This window comes from Scleropages formosus, chromosome 16 (assembly GCF_900964775.1).
Source record: "Scleropages formosus chromosome 16, fSclFor1.1, whole genome shotgun sequence".
NCBI lineage: Eukaryota > Metazoa > Chordata > Actinopteri > Osteoglossiformes > Osteoglossidae > Scleropages > Scleropages formosus.
This window is the reverse complement of record NC_041821.1, coordinates 12,548,766-12,564,879: the sequence shown is the minus strand read 5'-3', so window position 1 is coordinate 12,564,879 and position 16,114 is coordinate 12,548,766.

Genomic DNA, 16,114 nt, shown 5'->3' with positions numbered 1-16,114 from the left:
ATATCAAATGTCAGTCTCTTTAGACTTAAGATGTGAAACTGATGGCAAACAGACAAATTACAAATGAAGAGACATATGCAGAGAAATATATTGTAACAAGTGCATCACCGTACATGTGTTTTCTTATTTACGTTACTTCATGTAGCAGACATTCTTCTCCAAAGCGACTTCCAATGAGCTCTACGTAGTATTACCAGTCCACGCACCTTATTCACCAAGGTGATTTACACTGCTAGATATACTACTTACACTGGGTCACTCATCCATACATCAGTGGAACACACTCTCTCTGTGTAACTCACACACTATGGGAGACAGCATGTCTTTGGACTGTGGGAGGAAACCAGAGCACCCAGAGGGAACCCATGCAGACAGAATAAAAACTCCACACACGCTGAGCAGGGACCAAACCCTTGTCCTCTCACACCACCCAGGGCACCATGCCACCCATTTATTTGCAGAATATACAGTGAAGGATTTCATTGACACGTTGTGTATGAGGTTCCTGCTTATGGATTTTAATATTTCAGATGCGTTCAGATGCGTTTCCTGAAAGACATGCTACTGTCGCACATACTGTGGCTGTTTGAGGCTCTTTAAACTGCCTCATAATTATAATGAAATAAACTGTGAAATAAATTATTTTTTTTTAGAAATGTAGAATTCCTGTACACAAAACAATACGTGTGCCTGGGTTTCTCTGGACACTGAGAGGTGAAAGTCCTGTCCTACTCTGGCCTTTGGGTGTCCGTCAGTCCATCAACCGCAGGCGCGTGCACTAGCTTCCCCGTACATACAGCATACAGTAAAACGTCAACAGTCTAGTCTCTTACTTTTTTGCACATTTCTTTTTCTTTAATTTTGTACCTGTCTTTCTTTTCATACTTTACATTTGAAATAAAAAGTTTTTTTTTACTCTAATTTCCTTGTACCGCTTGTTCAAAAGAGGGTCGCGGGGCTCTGGAGCCGACCCCGGAAGTAAGAGGCGCAAGTAGGGTACACCCTAGACGCACACGGACGCATCTTTGAACTGTGGGAAGAAACCAGAACACCCGGAGCAAACCCATGCGAACATGTGGAGAACATCCACACAGACAACTGGATTCGAACCTACCTCCGAACCTACCAAATTATTTGCAATATTACAGTAGGTTTACAAAGTAAAACACAAGCCCATGGGAAAAGTGGAGTACTGTACAGTATTTCGGTAACACTGCCGTTACGCGTAAACTTGAGTTATACCACAAAGCCTCCCTTATGGAATCCTTTTGTAGCAAGCCTTTTTTTGTGCTCTTTTAAGGTCCTTAAATGTAAAAAAATGTAAAAATGACAGAAAATACCATTTCAAGTTGAGTATTACTTTTGGTTCCTTTTCCCAAAACCGTTACATAGGGGAGTAAGCAAAAACAAGACTGTACGGGACACGTGCAACTCGGGCTATGTTTGTGACTAAATGACAGCGCATTTCCATCTTTTAAATGACCACATGATAAACAGCACAGGATTACAGTGACATTCTCATTTGAGGAGTTTTAAACTGTTCGCAGTAATATAGTTAACAGTAAAATAAATGGACATTTAGGGAAAAGTGATGCCTTGAATCACCGTTGAACCGTTCAGTCTCCCTTCTCTTGTTTATGAGCCACTTTATGAGACTTCCTTATTGGACAAATTGCCATTAATAAATTAATTGTAGAAAACGCCGCTAAGTGTTTTATAGGACTGGGCTCTGCAGCTCGGGGAGTGAGGGAGTGGGGGAGTGGGGGGGTCGAGGCTCCGTGGACTCCACCGTACAGGTCTCGCGTGACAAGAAGCGGAAGTGCGCGAGGCGCGCCGCCGTCCCCTGGGCGCGCATTAGGCCTGCGGCTCTTTCATCTTTCATGTCACTTTGCGTCATATTACCCTGCCTGGCCTCTGTTTTTACACCGAAGCTGCATCTCAGGCCCATTGCTTTACTTTTTGCACACTTTCCATTTCCAACCTCCTTCCAAGGCTAAAAAAGATGTCCACATTTACCTTGTTATGCATCACCTGAGGAGATGCTCGCCAGTAACTAACATGCTGTGATCATTGTACAAGCTGCTGTTTTGAAAAGTTATGCTCCAACAAAACCAAGAGCTCTAGAAATAGAGATATCTTAAAACGACTTCCTTTGAGATATTTCTGTTCTGTTTCTCGATGAACTCGCAAGAGCTTTGCGAAAAAGCATCTCTGATTCAGGTCTATAAAACACACAACCATATGATTTTTTAATACTCTGAGTGGGATGATTTTTTTCTCCTCCAGCGGTGGTCCCTCCTTCTTCTGACCTTCTCAGGACATGCTTGTTTCGCTGGATCCTTCACCCTTCACAGTCCCTCCCAACAACACACTCCACATTCCTCACATTTTCCCACCAAGGGTTCAATAACATGCACAGGCGTCGGCGCAGTGAACGAGTGTGTCCTTTCAGATCTCAGTACCCATGAACTGTAACGGAAAGGCATCTTGAAAAGAGCTGCAACCTGGGCAGCTGTGGGAAAGAGACGCTGCCAGCTGAGCTGTTCTTTCAGCACCAGAACCCGATCTGAAACCGGTACCAAAGTTCACTGCTGGCAATAGAAATGCTGCACCTGTCAGAGACAAGAGCGCCTTGTCGGATCTGAGTTGGAAATGATTCACAATTAAATAATTTTAGGTCCTTTCTGCTGGTACAAACCTAACACCGGAAGTCACTTTGAAGCAGGCGATCCCCTAAATGAGGGGTAATAAGAATAAAAGAAATTAAATAAGAACAGTGTGGGCCAGTGGGTAGGAGTTTTGTCTTTAGAACAAAGTCCAGGTTCGAATCCCACTCGATGCTGTAGAACTCCTGCTCATTAATAACTTACCCTGAAGTAAAACAGTAAAAATACCCTGCTGTATTAAATGTTAAAATTATTTCAGCATTGATTGGTTATGTACGACAGCAGGTCGAAATGCTCAAAGGCTTCAGCCAAATCTGTCTTAATATAAGATTTCGGGATCCCATTTTTCACGCGTGAAGCACGAGAAAACGTCTGTTTTTACCTAAGAGACACGAGTCCCATTATAAAAATGGAGCTGTGCCGTTACGTTATGGTAACACGTATCAGTGAGCAAAAAAAAAAGAGAGAGAAATAAATAAATGTCTCGTTTCGCAAACATCTCAACCACAAACAACACGAACTGGGATTTAGGCTGCAAGGCACCTAATTCGTTTTCACTTCTTTACCTGAATCCTAGTAACAACAACGTCGTTTGCGCGACCGTAAAAATAAGTTGCCATGATTATATATATAGAAAATGTTATGTTGGATCATGGAATGTAGTGAAGGGTTTCGCCCTTATAGCCACTGTTACACATAAGGAGCGGACACGTGGGACACATGGCTGTGTGTGTGTGGTGCGGAGATACTGCGTTTCCGAGGAACGCGCGCTTCGCTCCGGCTCTCGGCAGCCCCAGTGCGCAGCCCAGTCCTCCCAGTCCTCCCAGTCATCCCCCAGTTCTCCCAGTTGTCCCCCCCAGTCCTCCCCAGTCCCAATGGCCGCGGCTCGGCTCCAAGGCGGTCACACAGAAATCATTACATCTGGAAAAACATTCCCGGTGTTGTATAATATTCCTTCCAGCGCACTGTGAACAACTTCCAACTGAACTGGACTTCTGTTAATAACGTACATTTATTTAATTGCTACCCGTATATTTATCAGGGAATAACTAGTCAACGACTCGCTGAACAAGTGTTGAGTGTACAAAACAACAGTTTGGACACTCGAAACCAGCACACAGAAATTTCCAAACCCTTTCACAAGTCTGAAGGTGAATTGGTCGGCAGATTCATTCTACTACTCATAATATGAACGATTAAAAAGGAAAAAAAAAAGTGGAAGAGCAGAAATGCGGGACTCCGTAGGGCCTTTTTCTCTCTATGGAATTGTTTAGGATCTGACGCTGGCTGGAGTAATTTACAAGTGTTTCAGTGTATTCTCTCTCTCTCTCTCTCTCTCTCTCTCTCTCACACACACACACACACACACACACAGTACCAGTCCTACTTTAGTGCTTAGCGTCCTTCCCTTGTGCTCCTCCTAGACCAGACCCCTTACAAAATCAGCAATGAAACACTTGAAGGTACAATCGCTGGATGCTTTGCTCTCCTTATTTAACCTCGTTCAGAATGCAGTAGAACACAGACAGGGTATTGACTAAGCAAATATGTCTTTAGAGGTAACACCAGTCCACGAACATTGATCTCATTCCTCCAAAGCCTATTTATCCCTCGTTACTAAGAGTTTGACTAATCCTGCAGAAGTTCTTTCTTGCTGAAGCGTTTAGTCGCATAATACTCACTGCTGGGAACTGGACTCCTTTTCTTTCTCATGCTTGAAAACTTAAGGGGAAACAATTAATAATAATAATAATAATAATAATAATAATAATAATAATAATAATAATAATAATAATAATAATGGCTCAGCCAGGTCTATTCGTCTTAAATGCGTAAAAAATAGTTTCATATAAAAACAGACAGGAAAGCACATGAAGGAAATTGAGCCAGAATTGACAACTAAATATATTTAGTCGTTAGTGGAATAAATCCTTTCAACGCACTCCGTATGTAAAGATGATTATGACCCGACATAGTTCTTACCTCCGTGCGGTGTCGAATTTAGCGCGTGATCTGAGGGTTCGAAAAAGATCAGTCTTTTAACCCCATTGTGTTTACTTGACGAGCGGGTCTTGACAGAGGTTAATGTGCCGTGAAGGGGTTAAATAAATGAACATTTGCCTTTCTTACTTTCAAAAGACAAATTATATATTTTACTTTTTTCTTCCCGTAAAATGTAATAATGAAATACTTTAAACTTGCTGGAGTAAGAATACAATGCATGGAATTAAACATGATATAGACATGTTGCGCGCATCGAAAATAAATAGGTAAGGCACTGGGACAATACTTTTAAAAAAGTACGAGAAATATGTGGTCAGATGGAATAATGTAGAGATGCATAACTAAAGACTGCTCCAATATTCAAAGTCCATCTCCAGTTTCCAAGTAGGGCAGTGACCCCAATAAGAATAATACACATAATAATAAGCTATTATTTTACAGCAATCCCTGTAAGGATGTCGAGCAAAGCTCAGTAATGCATCTTCAATAAAAGTGACATTTGAAAACATGCTGCAGACAGACGCTGTAGATTAATTCATAAATGTCATCACCGAGGTGGGACGCCACTTTGAGGGAGTTTTTCAGTAGCTACAGTACAATCCAGGGCAGAACAAATTAATGGAAACTGGGAACATGAACACACCAAGTGTGTGTGTTGCCACTTTCTCAGTGAACTCCTATGCCATCGGTATCCTGCATTATTAAATCACGACAATGGGATTTGATTACGCGTCTGTGCGAAGAACCCTTCACAAGCCATGCTGAGTTTTAAAATGTTACCTGAATTATTTTAAACACAGTTAAAACCAGTATTAAATTTGATATGAACATACTGAGGGTCTACTGCGAGCACGGAGAAGGATCCGTGTGTGAGAGAAATCACAACTGTGTAACTGCTCAAAATTCCATACATAAAATATCCAAAGACCTTGGAAACATTTTATAGACTATAAACAAACATTAAAAACCGCAGAGCGATGTGCCATCACATAAAAAAAAAATATTTCCATGTATGTTTTGAATGCCTTTGTGATGGAATATGAAAAGCTTATTTTTGTATTTTTCGTCATCTCAAACAAGTGGCTATTTTTGAAAAGTGTATTTCGAGCCTTACACGTCGACCGAGGAAACGAAGCATAATGTGTGCGAAGAATTAGAGATCAGCAAGACAATTGATTTTTTTTTTTTTTTTTTTGCAGTCTATTTTTGATTTTGTGAAAAAAAAAAAAAAAACAAAAAAGCAAATGAACAAAAATGAACCCCGCGAGGAGGTAAAGGGACGAACCAAAGGCAGCAGAATAGCGCAGCGGAGCCGCTTTTCCACGGGAGCCTGAAATACTCTAAATACTCTTAGATTCCACGCGGAGCAACGTGCACTTACAGCCGCACTTTTACAGCCTTTTAATGAGTGGAGCTCATCTCATTTCCCCGAACCTGCTGTCAGCCACCTATTAAAACTCGAAGGCGATTGCAGGAGCAGAGAAGCTTAAGCGTCTTACGTTCAGTTAATGCTCACTTTGCTGAACACAATACCCCTATGCATCGGCGTCATGAAGTCTGTCCAGGAATGTTAACCTCCGCTAATGCGAACGATGGAACAAAAATTATTGCGGCAGGTAAATTATTAATGGAAAACCGTTTCTCCAGGACTGCTTTGTCTTCAGGTGGAAATCACAGTACTACGAATAAATGAGCGGAATGTGCACTGCACAATTAGTTCCACTTATGTTTAAGTTTGGTAAAAAGAAAATATCAGGTGTATGCATTGCACGATTACACAAATATTAAAACACATAACAGTCTGGGCTACGGCAAGATTAAAAGAAAAGCAGAAGAAATTCTGTGAGAGCACATGACATGATAAAACACTGCGCACATCTACCTGTGCACGCATATTTGTTTGGGGATGTCTTTGTATTTTTTTTAGCATGGAGCACTGAAATGTTATACTTGGACGTTCATAAGATGCGTTTGAAGAAAGAGCAGAAGAATTTCGGAGCGCTGAGTTTTGCAGTGAAAACAAAGAGCCCTGATGCGCTGCGCTCGCTCCACCAGCAGGGGGCTCTCCAGCTGAACTACTTCCAAAGCAGAGCTGTCAAAACTTGGCACCATGGGCATTTGTCTTGCTTTACAAACTCTGTGACACAAGCTTCTTCAAAACATATTTTTCTAAAGATCTCAGATACATACCTATCAATTAGGGCGGAAGCCATATCGCATTAAAACTGATAATACTGAACTAAAAGGAAAAATCCATATTTAATAATATTAGGATTCTTCGTACGACCATATGAAGTACAGTAACACACAATGCGTAGAGAGAAACCAAAGTCTACTTTGTGGTGAGATACAATCTCTGTACACAGAACACTTTGCAGAAAGGGGTAGCGCTGATTTTTACAAAGACACACAGCTGTTTACCATATTAGAGTGCACTTGCCTAGGTGGAAGTAGGCTGTTTAAAGGTCATGCCAAAGCATATAAAGATCAGTTGGTTAACATGTCTAAAAGAAGAGTGCTGTTTGCATCAAGAATATGGGCTGCTGGTGCACGGCTTTGTACGTTAGGGAGCTGATACACACAGAGAAATATGAGCTAAATGATCTCATCCACACATGGCCATAAGGAATCTGGAAGAGAAGAGCACAGGACAGTGATTCCTGAGCACACAATTCACTTGAGCATTTCTATACTGACTAAGAGGGTGACTGAAAGAGCAGGGCACAAGGCAGTGTGGTTCTTCAGCAGAAGCTCAGCTGAGCTTTTGGATACTGCAGAAATGCTGGGCTGCAACAAGAGGCTAAAAAGTGTAGGGTTACTGGGCAAACAAATGTTTTGAGCATTTGGATATCGACTAAATGCTTGACGGAAAGAAGAGGGTACAAGACAGCAGGGTTACTCTACAGATAGTTCACCAGCTCAGATGAGTTCAGATGAGCATTAGGATGCAGAATAAGATCTTCACTTACACTGAAGGGTACAAGACAGTAGCTTTCCTCAGAAAACATCCTTGAGTGTATGAAAAAGGACAAAATGCCCAATAGAAGAGCAGAATACAAGGAAGTGGGGTTACTCAACACACAGCATTTGGATGCAAAAGAAATGTTTTGCTGACTGAGCTTTTGGCCAAGTCTCAATCTTTTCTGTTTGACAGTTCTTCTAGCTCCTGAAGACTCCTCTTCTAAAAGTCAGCCGGTGTTTAAGTAATACTATTTCCGTGGGTGCTAAAATTCTCAGATTTCTTTTTCCCCCACAGACATTACAGTTATTTCCAAGCTGAACATATGCAGGTTCATTAGGATATAAATAATGTTCTTTTGAAGTGATAAATCTGATCTATTCCAAAAAAATAACTAATTTCTGAGTACTCCCCACCGGAAAAACATGATGAGGGTAAGGGAATTCTTGAATTTCTAATTCTATAAGAACAAAAGTATTTAAAAAAATAAGTACAAGAGTACTGAAATGTTGAATTTTAAATTACAACAAGAAAAAATAGCAGTTACAGTGGGGGAAATTAATAATGAACCAAAAAGTATGTGTCCTTAACTTTACTGTTGCTCACAGAAACAAATTAACAGCTGAATTATGTCATTAAACGGGTGGTGGACATTCCCGTTTACACAGGATTTTACATTATTTCCTAATAAAAAGTAACGGAAAATTATTTTACAATGTAAAAAATAAAGTGTGAAGGTCTGTAGTCCACAAGGTATCTACTTAAGTACAAATTAGTAAGCGATTACAGTTCTGCGAAAGGAAACCAGTCGGTATATGAAACTAAAATCGTACGGAAATATTTCAAGGTGTTCTGATGCGCTGTCATACGAAACAAATGTAAACGAAAGACTTTCAGTAAAAATTATGAATGCTGCGGATACACACTAATAAGAAGTATTCTCTTTCCGTCTTACACTTCTGTTTATGTGTGAACTTAACACATTAATATATACATAGACACATAATGCGCAAAAGTTTTAGGAACTTAGATGTTTCACAAAAATATTTGTTTTAGATGGTTATTTAATGTCTTCTGCATTAGTGCCAACGGGAAAGAGCATATTTTAAATTTACAACAAGCATTCATTTTGCAAAAAGTTACAGTATTACAGTACGGGTTTTGTATGTCGTTAAAGAAAGAAAGTACACACACACACACACACACACACACACACACACACACACAGAGCCCAAGACCGCTTATCCTGAGTGGGGTCGCGGTGAGCCGGAGCCTGACCCGGCAACACAGAGCACAAGGCTGGAGGGGGAGGGAACACACCCAGGATGGGACGCCAGTCCATCGCAAGGCACCCCAAGCAGGACTCGAACCCCAGACCTGCGAGAGAGTAGGACCCAGCTCGGGACAAGCGGGTGTTGACGATGAATGATTACTAAGCTTTGTAGGAAGTTTATTAATTAAGAGCATTATTTTTGGAAGCATTCTCACTTGACAGCTTCTTTCCCCAACCAAGTGCCTAAAACTTTTACACAGTACTGTATATATAGATGCATATAAATAAACCTTGCACACTCCATATCCTAAAAATGACCCATTTCGTTCAAGATTCAAACGTACGAACGAACACTGAAGACTTGAGAGCAGAGAATGGATATTGACATATGTCATTTTACACTCATTTCGGGTACTTTTCCAGAGGAAGCACGAGACAGACGTTTGCCAAACGAATGTAGCTTGACATCTAAAATGTAAAACAAGCGGGCTTCAGAATAAGATTTTTTCTTCTAAATCGGGAGTTGACGTTTGTGGAAAAAAAACAATAACTCTTGTAGCTCAATAATCAAAACGTTTGATTCAGCAAAAGCGCACAAGTCTGGAAGAATCATGAGCCATCCTGCTTCAGACGATGCATTGCTGAACATAAATACAGTACCTAAATCATTCTTCTGGACACTACTCAACACAAAGTGTACATTTTTAACACTTTTTATAAGAATCATTTTCCCTACCAGTGACAACACAATTCCATATCCTAAAAATGACCCGTTTCATCGGTTTTGACTAACGTTTAGCTAGATAGATAGATAGATAGATAGATAGATAGATAGATAGATAGATAGATAGATAGATAGATAGATAGAGTGCCTCAGGACTTCTCATCTGTTTTTGTTCCCACGACGTTTGCCTTCGCTACTAAAAGCAATAGAACCATTTTAGTCAAAATCCAAATGTAATCATGACGCAGGGTTGAATTCTACACATAAAGATATCTTCCACAAATTACAATACATTTTATGCAGAATCTACTACAAAACAGAGCAGCATGCTAAAAACCAAATATAATAAAGACAGTAATGAAATATGTACCTGTATAATTACAAAAAGAAATGATAAAAAATAACAACACTGGAATTCACATTTGTTGGCAGACACTGTAAGGAATTATTAAACATACCTTTCTTATTTGAATGAAAAAACACGTTTGTGTTCATTACAAACCATCTATTACCTGTCTACGGTGGTTTCAGTTTTCGTCAGTCTTTAAAGTTAAATTTGGGAAATCTTCCAGTCGAGAGAGAGAGATTGCAGGCTGGAAACTATTTTTTCTTAACACAGTTAATCCGAATAAACTTGCCTGAGCTATTATTATTATTATTATTATTATTATTATTATTATTATTATTGTTGTTGTTGTCAACAATTGTCAACTTGGTATGTCAACTTTACCATAATACGTGTTTGGTCTAGAACTAAGACTGTATCGATGGTGACACACTACAGTCAACCTTCTAATCATGCGTTACAAAGAAGGTTATTTTAGTACTGCACATTTCAAATGGTAAAATTAAGAGTAACGCTAAGAATAACATTGGAGTAGCGGCAGAAGAAACTCAGCATTTTCTAGAAACTTCCTCCGTAACCTAGAGTTTCCTGTGTCAAGTTCTTCAAGTGCACAAAATAACGTGGTAACACGCAGTGCGTAGATTATTTTGCAAAAAGGTAGGGCCTGTTGGTTAATCCATTTACAAGAAGAAAGCGCCAGATCAGATGCCATGGATTTTCCATTTTACTTTCAGCAGTTAATTTGCAAAATATCATACGAAATCAAGTATGAAATCACTTGCTCGTGGCAGTGGGGATTAGTAAACTGTGCCATAATTTACTTTTTGTCCTTTCGAGGGCGAACCTATTCACCAGCTAATAAATAATACGAAATACTTGACACAAAAAAGGTTCATCTAAATCGCGGTATGTCTTTTTGTGTCATCTGAACGGATATTATATGGATTTCTTCAAAGTATGAAGTCGCAGTATTAGGAAATATTTTAAAAAGTTAGAAAAGTATTTCCTATGAAGTATCTAACTGGTTTAGTCTTTTTCTGAGCAAATGAACATATCTAAAAAAGGAGTACCTCGTGTGAGTGTGGTAATTTAGCCATTATTCAGACAAAAATAAACTTCTCAGATGTGGATTTTCGAGAGTCTCTCTGTGTTTTATAATGCTCGACAGCTGCACACAAACAAGAAAATGTGCCTGATTTGCATTCATTGCGTTCGAGGCAAACCGTTAATACTGCTGAAATGCAGTGTAAGTGTTACATTAAGACAGGCAAGTCGAGAAACGAAGCCGAAGGTAAGAATAAGAATGAGAATCTGGATAAGATAAGAATGAGGGAACTTCCCTGGAAGACAAGCGTCACGTGACCCTCCGCCTTGACGCTCCAGTACTTGCGGGTGGGGGCTGCGCCAGCGCGTCCGTGCGTGGCCCTTTAGTTATGCACTTTAATAGAAGCAAGATGCTCAATCAATTGTTTTTCCTAAAAGAACCATATAAAAATCAATTTCACGGTTCAATTACTGAAAGTACTCGCAGAGAAACTTTAATAGCCTACAGCGGTCAAACAAAAAAGGTAAATAATTAAAATCGCAATAATAAATCGCAGTAACGTTTTATGTTGCGCTTCGGCAAATGCTTTTCAGATGACGGAAATTATGCGAGTTCTGGCACACGCGCTCGAACGTGCTCCGCTCTCCTTCTGTCTGTGATGAGGGAATGAAGAAACATTTCGCAAATGGGATATACTGTTGCACATGCATCCAAAGCCCCCCTTTATTCACTTAGTGTGGATTCTGACCCTGGAATGTCTCAGTGCGTATTTTGATGTGCTCCCTAATTGACCCAAATAAAGCGCCCCCTCCCCCCGTTTTTTTTTTTTTTTTTTTTCCTGGCAGGGTCCCCTGCTTCCACCAAAGCACGCACCATCAAAACTGCTGTGGATTCATGGAAAGTAACTCCTTGCGCTGAGTAATGCCCATTCGCCAGTGCGCTCGTCCAATGGCAGGGTGCTCGCGGTGCGTTCCGCCTTTGACGCGCGCTGAGTTCTCTCTTCGCCTTCAGCAAGTCCTCTCTCGGATGCCCTGCCGTCTTCTCCGAGGGGCGTGAAACTGAGGAAGCCCTGAAATGGTGGATCTCGGGAGGCAAGACACGGGGAAGGAGTACTTCACTGCGCTTAAAGCCGACACGAGGAGAGTTCTCTGAGCGCTGGATTTTTTTCTTTCCTAACAAATATGCCTAGCAAAGCGGGAGAAGTCCAGAATTTAATATCGGCTAAGGTTTCATCGTTTTTCATCGAGAATTTGCTGGGATCCAGAAGAAGTGAAGAGAGGAACGATGGGAGCGGGGATAGCAGTGCCGAGGTTTCCCACAGCGACCAAGAACAAGGCAGATGTTCCAGTCCGACGTGGTGCGAGCAGTCCAGATGTCCCAGCGGAGACTCTTCTTCAGTGTGGTACAGAGAATCGACGCTACACTGCAACCCGAGTAAGTGATCGTTAATGTTTCTATGTCGAACAGATGCTTCCTACGAGGCTATCTGTGAGCACACTTCTGAAATTCACGGAAAGTACCACCAGGCGAGAGTTTTTCGGTACACGTCAGGAACCGAACAATGCAGAAGAGACCGTTTTGAAATCTATAGCTGCTTATTTGCAGTCTTGATGTGAGAAATCAGTGGGAGTAACCCATGCAGAGTGACTATGGGATAGAACACGTGTGTGTTGTACAAGTTACACCCCAGGCCATATGAACCCAACTGAACCCAGTTGACTTGAGTTCTAGAGATGACCCAGAATGGTTCTTAACCAGTACACCAGATCTAGAGAATATTACACTGGAGATTTTTTTTTTTCAGGGGAAGTACAGTGGAATGAGCATACGGTAGTAAAAGACATGATGATGACACAATGTATGGAAAGTAGGCAGAGTGCGGTCAAGCGACGCCTCATGTGTCCTCCTCCCTCATACTAACCCAGATCTGGCTTACATTTAACCTACTGTTCTTGGAGTATACTGAAACGAGGGTATTTACATCGCTCGCGACTTGAGGCCACGGGGATTCACAATATTAAAGAAGACGTTCAAGGCTTTTAGATTGATTATTATATATAGGGCTTCGTTCATTTCGCTGTGGCTGCTGAATTAAGCACCCCTCCGGAAACCTTTCCTCAGGTTTGTGCTTCATTAAGTAAAGTCAACAGAAGCAGCACGAGCGAACGGATGTTCTTTTCACAAACCACGGGGTTCGGGGCAAGACTTAAAATTCTTTAAAGGCTCTACTCTGATTCGGCCAGTAAATCCGTAACGTTGTAAGGGAGGTACGTTGCCAGGGGAGTGACACGCAACACACAGTGACAGAGTGGGCTACGGTGGCCTACTTTTTCGATCGCTAGGGATGTTTTATTTAAGAAATGACGGCTGAACTCCATAGCATAGCTCGTATCTCAGCAATACCGGGTCCAGCTTCCCCTGAAGTTATCTCAGCCCGTAATTTCGAAATGCGAAACACGAGGCACGCTCGCGGAGAACATGTTTTTATTGCTATTTATTGTAGGTCCAAAGGAGGATACTCGGTGTTCGGAAGAGCGGTGCCATGATTCCCGGACGGCCAGCGATCGGGACTCGCCGCGTGTTTCGGAGGCCGCGGAAGAGCGCGGGGAAACGCCGGGGTGCGGATCGGAACGCAGCAGACTGCAAAGAGACAATGAGGAGGAGGACGAAAGGCTGGCTTCTCATGAACGCCCCGACCGGGCAACTCCGACCCAGACGTCCTCCCGCAAGAAGAAGACGCGCACCGTGTTCAGCAGGAGCCAGGTTTTCCAGCTCGAGTCCACATTTGACATGAAACGGTACCTGAGCAGCTCGGAACGGGCCGGCCTGGCCGCCTCGCTTCACCTCACCGAGACCCAGGTGAAGATCTGGTTCCAAAACAGGAGGAACAAATGGAAACGACAAATCGCTGCGGACTTGGAAGCAGCCAGTCTTTCCAGCGCGACTCAAAGGATTGTCAGTGTCCCCGTTTTATATCACAGTTCTGCACCCGCCAAGTTGTGTTACAGCATACAGCAAGTGTCTCCGCCTTTGGTTAGCTTCTCTAGCAGAGCCACTTATCCGGTTTCTCCCTTCAGTAATTCAGTATCGTTCTTACGGTCGCAAATGTCGAGTCTGATATAATGCTGGATTCCAGTAAATTACGGAATGAGACACGTGCAGTACGTCATATTGCGACTGGCCCACGACACGTGTATTTGCAGCATCCAAAGAACAGTGAAACACACAAGCACTGTACATACATAGAGGGTAAAACATTCATATTTATAGTACACGTTTCATAAGTTTTAAAAGAATTCTTCAAAGTACATGATTCTGTGTGCGAGTTTGCTAAAAATGGGCTTTAACTTAAAGTTTAAGTCTGAACGAGCGGCCTCGAAGGCTCCCTTTAGCTGTTTTTGTAAACACGTTCAACTAGATCACTCACTGTATTCAAATTCAGAGTGACTGCCGGATTTTTGCTCCACAAGAGAATCTGGAATCTTTTCGAATAAAACTGATGATGGCAATCTGGTCGTGTGCTCTGGTTCTTGTACCCTGCTATGGCCCTGTTGCGCTTCACCGCGAGGCGGCCACGGAGCGTCTGGTGATCCACGTGCAGCGCTGACACGACTCCCATTAAAGACACCAGCTACCCATGTGTGTACAAGCCATGGCCTTTGCAGTTCACGAATGGACATTTAAAGATACTCGCATTAATTACGCCGACTAAGTACTTTGTTCAAGGGTACCACAGCAGGAGTGGGATTCGAACCTGAAACCTTTAGCTTGCAAGTCAACAGCCCCAAACACAACAATCCACTGCAAAGTGGAAATTCTTACTTCAGAATTATTGACTTTGCAGTGCAACAAATAAAGACAGTTAAACTAAGTAACTGTACACTGTTTACAGTCTAAAATGGACATATAATTATTTTAATGAGACAGGAGGACCAGTTTTGAGATAACGCATTAAAGTGTGAAGAAAGGGCTTATGATGCGCTGCATACGTGTGCACACATAGTGCTTTCAGCCGTACAGCACCAACATGTGCGCTCACTCTACTGTAACATTTCAATAAGAATACAAAGCATACTTCTGAATTAGTTCAGCTCCAACTCTACGGTGCTGAAGTGAAACTAGCAAACTCTTTGTAACGTAGCAACTACTCACAGTAAGATGTTTAGCAACACAACATCAAAAGAAGTCTAAACTAAAGTCTTTTTTTTTTTTTTAACATCTTTCTCGTTCCAGCCCATTCCATCCGAAACAGTATAGCAACACAACTAGGCCGACATTCTTACAAAGGGACCACATTTCCTAACTTCACAACAAGATTTTACAGGTAGTCGGGTTTAATAAAACAAAAACATTACACCGATTCAGTGATAATATTCAGCATTTGTAATCAATTATTTTCATGAGCATATTTTCTAAAATTACTATTCTTAATTTTAAATAAAATCCAAAAAATTAATACTGTGCGCTAGTTTTCACTTTGAAAAACCATTTAAAAATAAAAATCCTTAATTCCGCCCACCCTTATTCAAACTTTTTTATATCCTACATTGCCAAGTATAAATGTCTGAAAACAACGTAAATATAATAAACGCATCACACAAGCAAACGATGAGATAAATATATCCAAAAGCCGGGATCTGCAAAACGCTAACTAAATACTACAGTATTCCAGCAAACACAAACACATTGTTAAAGTACAAATGCCATTTGGAGATTCTAATACCTAACATGTGAACTTTGTACACGGAAAAAAACTGAACGTGTAATTTACAAAATGTAAATAAGATTTTATTATCATTCAAGAACAACAGTGAGCATTCAAAATAACCATTCTTCAAAACTTTATTACTTTGTGATTACTGAACATATTAATTTAATAATTAAAAAAGCATCAAGAATGCAAGTCATATCCACTATAGCCTACAACCACTAACGCACAAGTAAAATGATACAGATTAAGAGATCAAAAGTTACAGTTTAGGATACTTTAAATTGTAATGTGACAAATTTCACAACATATCAGTTTTTTTTTTTTTTTGTTTTTGCTTAAAGAGAGATAGTTATGCAAGAGAAGAGACGTAAATAGATTAGGATAAT